Source organism: Camellia sinensis, chromosome 8, assembly GCF_055761805.1.
Source record: "Camellia sinensis isolate YWXY chromosome 8, ASM5576180v1, whole genome shotgun sequence".
Classification (NCBI taxonomy): domain Eukaryota; kingdom Viridiplantae; phylum Streptophyta; class Magnoliopsida; order Ericales; family Theaceae; genus Camellia; species Camellia sinensis.
In genome coordinates, this window is record NC_138968.1 from 101,086,469 (window position 1) to 101,096,222 (window position 9,754).

Below are 9,754 nucleotides of genomic sequence, written 5' to 3' on the forward strand. Positions count from 1 at the left end.
ACTGAGTATGATTATGTGTTTACCATGATTTTATGTGCCATTATGTGAATATATGTGATTTTGAAGTTTTATCTGTTCACCGTAGGAATATCTGTTTGAATAATCAGCTTTGGAAATTTAATTGAGGGCTTTATCGGCCATAGAACCCGAAATTGATTACGCCATTGTGATTGGCATAATTTTTAGAGCCTACGGTGAAATTTAATCGAAAAATTGATTCGGGCCAGATTAAATTGAATTATTTAATGGCATTGTGCTCAAATTGTTTAATATCTTAAATGTGGCTAGTGGGGCTTCTTGTATTTGAGCACTACACTCCTCATTCTCTCATATACCTTCATTTTTGGCTGATCAAACTCTAAGAAAGGGGGGAGGTCGGCTGTTAGAGAGAGTGAGGGAGAAAGTTGTGTAATTTTTGGCCCAAGGCTACGAATTTGAAGTCCAACTCAAGAACTGACCATAGATTGAGCTTCTAGGTAAGTGATTGTTTATGAATTCTTGAGTTTGAACTTGTGATTTTGTGAATTAAAGGTTAATTGGTGATCAAGAACAAGAGTTGTACTCTAGTTGATGGAATTGAAGTTAAAATGCACATGCATGTATAGAATCACCATGGTTTTGCATAATCAAGCATGTATATGAGTGTTAAATCCTACATGCAAGCATGTTTTTGTTGTGTTCCATGAGAATGAACACCATTTGCATTGATTGGAATAGAAATGGAGTCAAGAATTGACATGCATGCATGATTGATGAAGATATGAAACTTAAATGCATGAATTTAATGTATTGGAAGTAAGTTTGGTATAAGTTGGGTTTGCATGTGATTGATTCATGGGAATTGAGTTTCAATATGTGGTAATTTAGTGTCTATATCATGTTAGTACACATATATATGAAGTTTGAGCCGAAATCATGCATTTGGGGCCCTTGAATTCGATGTTGGAACTCAAGAACACAGTTCTGGGTTTTCCAGAATTTCGATGTCCGCACGAGCGGGGTAATGGCCGCTCGAGCGGGAAAATCGTGCTCCCAGCATTTTTGCAGAGTTGGATGTCCGCTCGAGCGGGGCATATATCACGCTCGAGCGTGGAATTTTGTAGACAGGCCTTCCGCTCGAGCGCCCTATTTAACGCTCGAGCGTAATTTTCATGCAACCAGTACTTTTGCAGGCCTTAAGGGTCCGCTCGAGCGGATAAGTCGACGCTCGAGCGGGGACCCTATTTTCTGAAATTTTGTTTATGCGTTCTGTGTTTCGTTTTCCGTTCTCTTTCACTTGTAAGTACTCTTAGGCATATGTTAAACCTTGTAAATGAGTTATTGAGATAAAAATAAAGCCTAAAGAGGAATATGTGAATTAAAGAACGGATTGAACTGTTAGTGACCCTTTTGTACTCATGAAATGTGTAGGATCAAGCTCAAGGGCGCATCCACAAACCGATCACTGTGAGTAATATCAATATTTGAAAGCTTGTCAAATGTCCAATTGTTATTCCCCTATAAACTCTATAAGTTGTTAATTGGGATTGTGGACAAAAGTCCGACAGGAGTAAATGAATGGACCGAAGGTCGTTTTGATAGGAATGGACCGAAGGTCGTTTTGGTATAAATGGACCGAAGGTCGTTTGATAAGAACGAATGGACCGAAGGTCGTTTTGATGTAAATGAATGGACCAAGGGTCATTTCGATAAGAATGAATGGACCAAAGGTCGTTTTGATGGAAATGAATGGACCAAAGGTCGTTTTGACATGAATGAGTGGGCCGAAGGCCGTTTTGGTATGAAAGAGTGGGCCAAAGGCCGTTTTGACATAAAAGAGTGGGCCAAAGGCCGTTTCGACATAAGTGAATGGGCCGAAGGCCGTTTCTCCATGAATGGAAATCCGAATGGGCCGAAGGCCAGAATGTTTAGAACTACAGTTACTTGTTTTGAATTTCGTATAGTTATATATATTCGTTAAATAGTAGTAAGAATTGGGCCCAAGGCCGTTTAGAGCATGTTGTTCTACATATTGTTATGTAACTGCTATATTTGATATTATTCACTGGGCTATCGCTCACGCTCATTCATGTGTTTGTAGGTGAGCCAAGGGAAGTCCAAACCCAGCCCCAGTGAAGTCTGCTAGGATAAATCCGAGTTTTGAGGAAGTCAGCCTTGCGTCTCACTCTTGAGACCTACCCTTGCCTTTAGCTATGTATTTATGTTTTGTCTTGCCGGCAGGGACTTCATGTAATCATGTAAATGGTCTGTCATAGGTTGACTCGTTTTGGATGATCCTGTTTGTAATGAATTCTGTGAAACTGTACTTTTGAACTGTGGGTTATTAACGTAACTAAATGTGGTCTGTTAATGTGCATATAAGCACGGCTCTATGGACAAAGTTTTTATTTATTGCTTCCGTTTGGCCCCTTTTCTCTGACAAGATATGTCTGTTTTGGTCTGAGGCCGTAGGTAATCCCAGGATTACTGGCCGGTTATGTCCTTAACCCATAGGGGCGGGTTCGGGTCATGACAGAGTGGTATCAGAGCACGAGTTAATAACTCACACACTTGTCCAAAAAGAGCAATAAGCGTCTAGATAAGATCTAGGATGCATTCATGTGATAAGTACGAGTTTGGAAGCATTGATTATATGCTTAAATGTTTTGTTATGAATAATTATATGCGTAAGTTGTGAACTACTTGCATTGCAAATCATCTGGAAATATGTGCTCCTTAGTGTATGCGTACTTGTGTACCTTTTGTATGAAATATAATGCAAGTTTAATCAGATGGTGAGGACCAGAGGTGATGAGTTAGAGGAATCCTCTACTGCCAGACTGGACAGAATGGAAAGACTGATCCAGGAAATGGCAGAAGCTTTGAGACAGCAACAGGAGTGGCAACAACAGTGGCAGCAACCACACCCGCCACCTCCACCTCCGGCACCACCTGTGCCAGATAATCAAAATGATGATCGGATAATCGCTCTCACCAAGGAATTCAAGAAAATGAAACCACCACAGTTCCATGGTGGACTAGATCCCTTAAAAGCCGAAGCTTGGGTACTTGGGATTGAAAAACTGTTTGAGGTGTTTCCGTGCTCGGATACACAGAAAGTGCTTCTAGCCACCTTTATGCTAGAAGATGAAGCGAGAAGATGGTGGATGTTGATGAGGGAAAACCACAGAGATATTGATTGGGCGAAATTTTTGGAAATCTTCTATGACAAGTACTTCCCGCAATGTGTCCGGGATAGGAAAGTGGCAGAGTTCATGGAACTCAAACAAGACAGTATGACTGTAGCTGAGTATGAGGCCAAATTTACTGAGTTGGCCAGGTTTGCACCACACGTAATTGACACTGATTATAAGAAGGCAAGGCATTTTGAAGGTGGGCTCCGAAGTGACATCCTAGAGCGAGTGAATGTCCTGAAGTTGGAAACCTACATCGGGGTGCTTGACCGGGCCATCATATCAGAGGCTAATATAGCTAGACAAGCTAAGCCAACAACCGAATGGAGAGGCAACAAAAGACAAGGCTTCTTTTCGAAGAAGAAATTTCTGAAAAAGCAAAACACGGGCTCCTCAACTACCTCAAGTTCTTCCCGAGACACGGCTCCCATGTGCAACACTTGTAGCAAAAGGCACCGTGGAGTCTGTTACCGTGCATCGGGAGCCTGTTTTAAGTGTGGGAAACAAGGGCATATAGCTCGAGATTGTAATCAGAATAGTGGGAAGGTAGCTGCTAGCTCCACTGCATCGATCCCAAAGCCGGGAAACACTTTGAGATCTGCTACTACTGGGGATACAGTGAGACAAGGGAGAGTTTTTGCACTCGTTCCGGGCGATACGCGGAATGCCAATACCGTTGTCTCAGGTACTATTTCAATATGTAATCAGGATGCCTTTGTATTAATTGATTCTGGATCGACGCACTCATTTGTGACATATGCATTTGCATCTAGACTGAAAAGACCCCTAGAATTGTTGCCATATTTGTTATGTGTGTCTGCTCCATCGGGGGAATCTGTGTTATGTGACTATATATATCGGTTTTGTGACATGCATATTGAGGATGCTACCCTATATGTAGATTTGTTGCCCTTAAACTTTAGACACTTCGATGTAATTTTGGGCATGGATTGGTTGACCAAATATTGTGCCACTATAGATTGTGTGACAAAGAGGGTTGTGTTTAGACCCCCAGAACAGAAAGAGATAGTGTTTGTAGGAAATGGGGTAGTGCCTCCACCATATTTGATATCTGCAATGAAAGCATGCAAATTGATCAGGAAGGGGTGCCAGGGTTATTTGTGTTATGTATTGACTGAACAATCCGTGAATGTTGAATTGAATAAAATTCCTATTGTTAGAGAATTTCCAGACGTGTTTCCGAATGAACTACCAGGGGAAGTGGTAGACAGAGAAATAGAGTTTACTATTGAGACTGTACCAGGCACCCAGCCTATTTCTAAAACTCCCTACAGAATGGCTACTGCCGAAATGAAAGAATTAAAGGAACAGTTGCAAGACCTTCTTGATAAAGGGTTTATCCGGCCTAGCGCTTCGCCTTGGGGTGCACCAGTGTTATTTGTAAAGAAGAAGGATGGTACTCTGCGCCTGTGTATTGATTACCGGGAATTGAACAAGGTAACGGTAAAGAACAAATATCCCTTACCCCGTATTGATGACTTATTTGACCAGTTGCAGGGATCACAGGTGTTTTCTAAGATTGATTTGAGATCCGGGTATCATCAGCTGAAGGTTAAAGCAGAGGATGTTGAGAAAACCGCATTCAGAACGAGGTATGGTCATTTTGAGTTTCTTGTTATGCCATTTGGAGTGACTAATGCTCCGGCAGCATTTATGGACCTAATGAATAGAACTTTTAAAACCTACCTTGACGAGTTTGTTGTAGTCTTCATCGATGATATTTTGATATACTCTAAAGATAGACTTGAACATGAACATCATTTGAGGACTGTTTTACAAATACTTCGGGAAAGGAAATTATTTGCTAAACTAAAGAAATGTGAGTTTTGGTTGGATGAGGTTGTTTTCTTAGGGCATGTGATCAACAAGGAAGGAATTTCAGTGGACCCGTAGAAAATAGAAGCAATTGTGAATTGGCCTACACCAACTAATGTGACAGAAGTTCGCAGTTTCATGGGTTTGGCAGGGTACTACAGGAGGTTTGTAAAGGACTTTTCGAAATTAGCCGTGCCTCTTACCCAATTGACACGTAAAGGACAACCATTTGAGTGGAATAGTGAAAGAGAATCAGCCTTTCATGAATTGAAGACAAGATTGACTACTGCACCAATTTTGACACTACCTTCAGGTACGGAAAATTTTGTGATTTTCAGTGACGCATCTAGGGTTTGGGTTGTGTGTTAATGCAGAACGGAAAGGTTATTGCTTACGCCTCCCGACAGTTGAAGCCACATGAGAAGAATTATCCAACACATGACCTAGAATTGGCCGCGGTTGTTTTTGCTTTGAAAATCTGGCGGCATTACTTGTATGGGGCAAAGTGTGAAGTCTACACGGATCATAAGAGCCTGAAATACTTCATCGGTTTCGAACACTCGGAGGAGTTCCAGTGTTCATTCATACCTTTTCTCCTCTCGCACGCGGGGCGTTATGTCATCCTCGGTTTCGAACACTCGGATGAGTTTCGGTGTACATTCATACCTTTTCTCCTCTCGCATGCAGTGCGTTAAGACATCTTCGGTTTTGAACACTCGGATGAGTTTCGGTGTACATTCATACCTTTTCTCCTCTCGCATGCGGTGGGTTAGGACATCTTCGGTTTCGAACACTCGAATCAGTTCCGGTGTTCATTCATACCTTTTCTCCTCTCGCATGCGGTGCGTTAGGACATCTTTGGTTTCGAACACTCGGATGAGTTTCGGTGTTCATTCCTATCTTTTCTCCTCTCGCATGCGGTGGGTTAGGACATCTTTGGTTTCGAGCACTCGGATGAGTTCCGGTGTTCATTCATACCTTTTCTCCTCTCGGATGCGATGCGTTTGGACATCCCTGGTTTCGAACACTTGATTGAGTTCCGGTGTTCATTCATACCATTTATTCTCTCGCATGCAGTGCGTTACGACTTCTTCGGTTTTGAACACTAGGATGAGTTCTGGTGTTCATTCATACCTTTTCTCCTCTCGCATGCGGTGCGTTAGGACATCATCGGTTTCGAAGACTCGGATGACTTCCGGTGTTCATTCATACCTTTTCTCCTCTCGCATGCGGTGCGCTAGGACATCTTCGGTTTCGAACACTCAGATGAGTTCCGGTGTACATTCATACCTTTTCTCCTCTCGCATGCGGTGCGTTAGGACATCATCGGTTTCGAACACTCGGAGGAGTTCCGGTGTTCATTCATACCTTTTCGCCTCTCGCACGCGGTGCGTTAGGACATCCTCGGTTTCGAACACTCGGATAAATTTCGGTGTACATTCATACCTTTTCTCCTCCCGCATGCAGTGCGTTAGGACATCTTCGGTTTCGAACACTCGGATGAGTTCCGGTGTTCATTCATACATTTTCTCCTATCGGATGCGTTGCGTTAGGACATCCTCGGTTTCGAACACTCAATTGGGTTTCGGTGTTCATTTATACCTTTTCTTCTCTCGCATGCGGTGCGTTAGGTCATCTTCGGTTTCGAACACTCGGATGAGTTCCGGTGTTCATTCACACCTTTTCTCCTCTCGCATGCAGTGGGTTAGGACACCTTCGGTATCGAACACTCGGATGAGTTCCGTTGTTCATTCATACCTTTCCTCCTCTCGCATGCGGTGGGTTACGACACCTTCGGTTTCAAATTGTCGGATGAGTTCCGGTGTTCATTCATCCTTTTTTTCGTCTCGCATACGGTGCGTTAGGTCATCTTCGGTTTCGAACACTCGGATGAGTTCCGGTGTTCATTCACACCTTTTCTCCTCTCACATGCGGTGGGTTAGGACATCTTCGGTTTCGAACACTCGGATCAGTTCCGGTGTTCTTTCATACCTTTTCTCCTCTCGCATGCGGTGCGTTAGGACATCTTTGGTTTCGAACACTCGGATTAGTTTCGGTGTGCATTCCTATCTTTTCTCCTCTCGCATGCGGTGGGTTAGGACATCTTTGGTTTCGAGCACTCGGATGAGTTCCGGTGTTCATTCATACCTTTTCTCCTCTCGGATGCGGTGCGTTAGGACATCCTCGGTTTCGAACACTCGATTGAGTTCCGGTGTTCATTCATACCATTTCTCCTCTCGCATGCGGTGCGTTAGGACTTCTTCGGTTTCGAACACTCGGATGAGTTCCGGTGTTCGTTCATCCCTTTTCTCCTCTCGCATGCGGTGCGTTAGGACATCTTCGGTTTCGAACACTCGAATGTGTTCCGATGTTCATTCACACCTTTTGTCATCTCGCATGCAGTGCGTTAGGATATCTTCGGTTTCGAACCCTCGGTTGAGTTCCGGTGTTCATACATACCTTTTCTCCGCTCGGATGCGGCGCGTTAGGACATCCTCCGTTTCGAACACTAGGATGAGTTCCGGTGTTCATTCATACCTTTTCTCCTCTCGAATGCAGTGCGTTAGGGCATCCTCGGTTTCGAACACTAGGATGAGTTCCGGTGTTCATTTATACCTTTTCTCCTCTGGCATGCGGTACGTTAGGACATCCTCGGTTTCGAACAGTCGGAGGAGTTTCGGTGTACATAAATACCTTTTCTCATCTCGCATGCGGTGCGTCAGGACATCATCGGTTTCGAACACTCGGAGGAGTTCCGGTGTTCATTCATACCTTTTCTCCTCTCGCACGCGGTGCGTTAGGACACCCTCGGTTTCGAACACTCGGATGAGTTTCAGTGTGCATTCATACCTTTTCTCCTGTCGCATGCAGTGCGTTAGGACATCTTCGGTTTCGAACACTCGGACGAGTTCCGGTGTTCATACCTTTTCTCCTCTCTTGTTGTGCGTTAGGACATCTTAGGTTTTGAGCATTCGGATGAGTTCCGGTCTTCATTCATACCATTTCTCCTATCGAATGCGGTGCGTTAGGACATCCTCGGTTTCGAAAACTCGATTGGGTTCCGGTGTTCATTCATACCTTTTCTCCTCTCGCATGCGGTGCGTTAGTTCATCTTCGGTTTCGAACACTCGGATGAGTTCCGGTGTTCATTCACACCTTTTCTCCTCTCGCATAGGGTAGGCTAGGACACCTTCGGTTTCGAACACTCGGATGGGTTCCGTTGTTCATTCATACCTTTCCTCCTCTCGCATGCGGTGGGTTAGGACACCTTCGGTTTCAAATTGTCGGATGAGTTCCGGTGTACAGTCATCCCTTTTCTCCTCTCGCATGCGGTGCGTTAGGTCATCTTCGGTTTCGAGCACTCGGATGAGTTTCGGTGTTCATTCACACCTTTTCTTCTCTCGCATGCGGTGGGTTAGGACATCTTCGGTTTCGAAAACTCGGATCAGTTCCGGTGTTCATTCATACCTTTTCTCCTTTCACATGCGATGCGTTAGGACATCTTTGGTTTCGAACACTCGGATCAGTTCCGTTGTTCATTCATACCTTTTCTCCTCTCGGATGCGGTGCGTTAGGACATCCTCGGCTTCGAACACTCGATTGAGTTCCGGTGTTCATTCATACCTTTTGTCCTCTCGCATGCGGTGCGTTAGGACGTCCTCGGTTTCGAATACTCAGATGAGTTTCAGTGTACATTCATACCTTTTCTCCTCTCGCATGTGGTGCGTTAGGACATCTTCGGTTTCGAACACTCGGATGAGTTCCGGTGTTCATTCATACCTTTTCCCTTCTCGGATGCGGTGCGTTAGGACATCCTCGGTTTCGAACACTCGGATGAGTTCCGGTGTTCATTCATACCTTTTCTCCTCTCGTATGCTGTGGGTTAGGGCATCTTCGGAAAGGATATATGGGCAAAGTGGGGTTCTGTTTTTTTTTATGTTATGTTTATGTTGTAGGATGTCTAGTGGGAGTTTTGTGATGTATTCGTTTGTCTATTATTTGTTGTAGGGCGTACCTGGGGTATGCCCTTGTAAACTTGTACATTTTACTGTCTTTATTTTATGACTTACTTACCCAAAAAAAAAAAAAGGACATCTTCGGTTTCGAGCACTCGGATGAGTTCCGGTGTTCATTCACACCTTTTCTCCTCTCGCATGCGGTGGGTTAGGACATCTTCGGTTTCGAAAACTCGGATCAGTTCCGGTGTTCATTCATACCTTTTCTCCTTTCGCATGCGGTGCGTTAGGACATCTTTGGTTTCGAACACTCGGATGAGTTCCGGTGTTCATTCATACCTTTTCTCCTCTCGGATGCGGTGCGTTAGGACATCCTCGGTTTCGAACACTCGGATGAGTTTTTTTTTTGGGTAAGTAGACTCGGATGAGTTCCGGTGTTCATTCATACCTTTTCTCCTCTCGCATGCGGGGTGCGTTAAGACATCCTCGGTTTCGAATACTCGGATGAGTTTCAGTGTACATTCATACCTTTTCTCCTCTCGCATGTGGTGCGTTAGGACATCTTCGGTTTCGAACACTCGGATGAGTTCCGGTGTTCGTTCATACCTTTTCTCCTCTCGCATGCGATGCGTTAGGACATCATCGGTTTCGAAGACTCGGATGAGTTCCGATTTTCATTCATACCTTTTCTCCTCTCGCATGCGGTGCGTTAGGACATCTTCGGTTTCGAACACTCAGATGAGTTCCGGTGTTCATTCCTACCTTTTCTCCTCTCGCATGCGGTGGGTT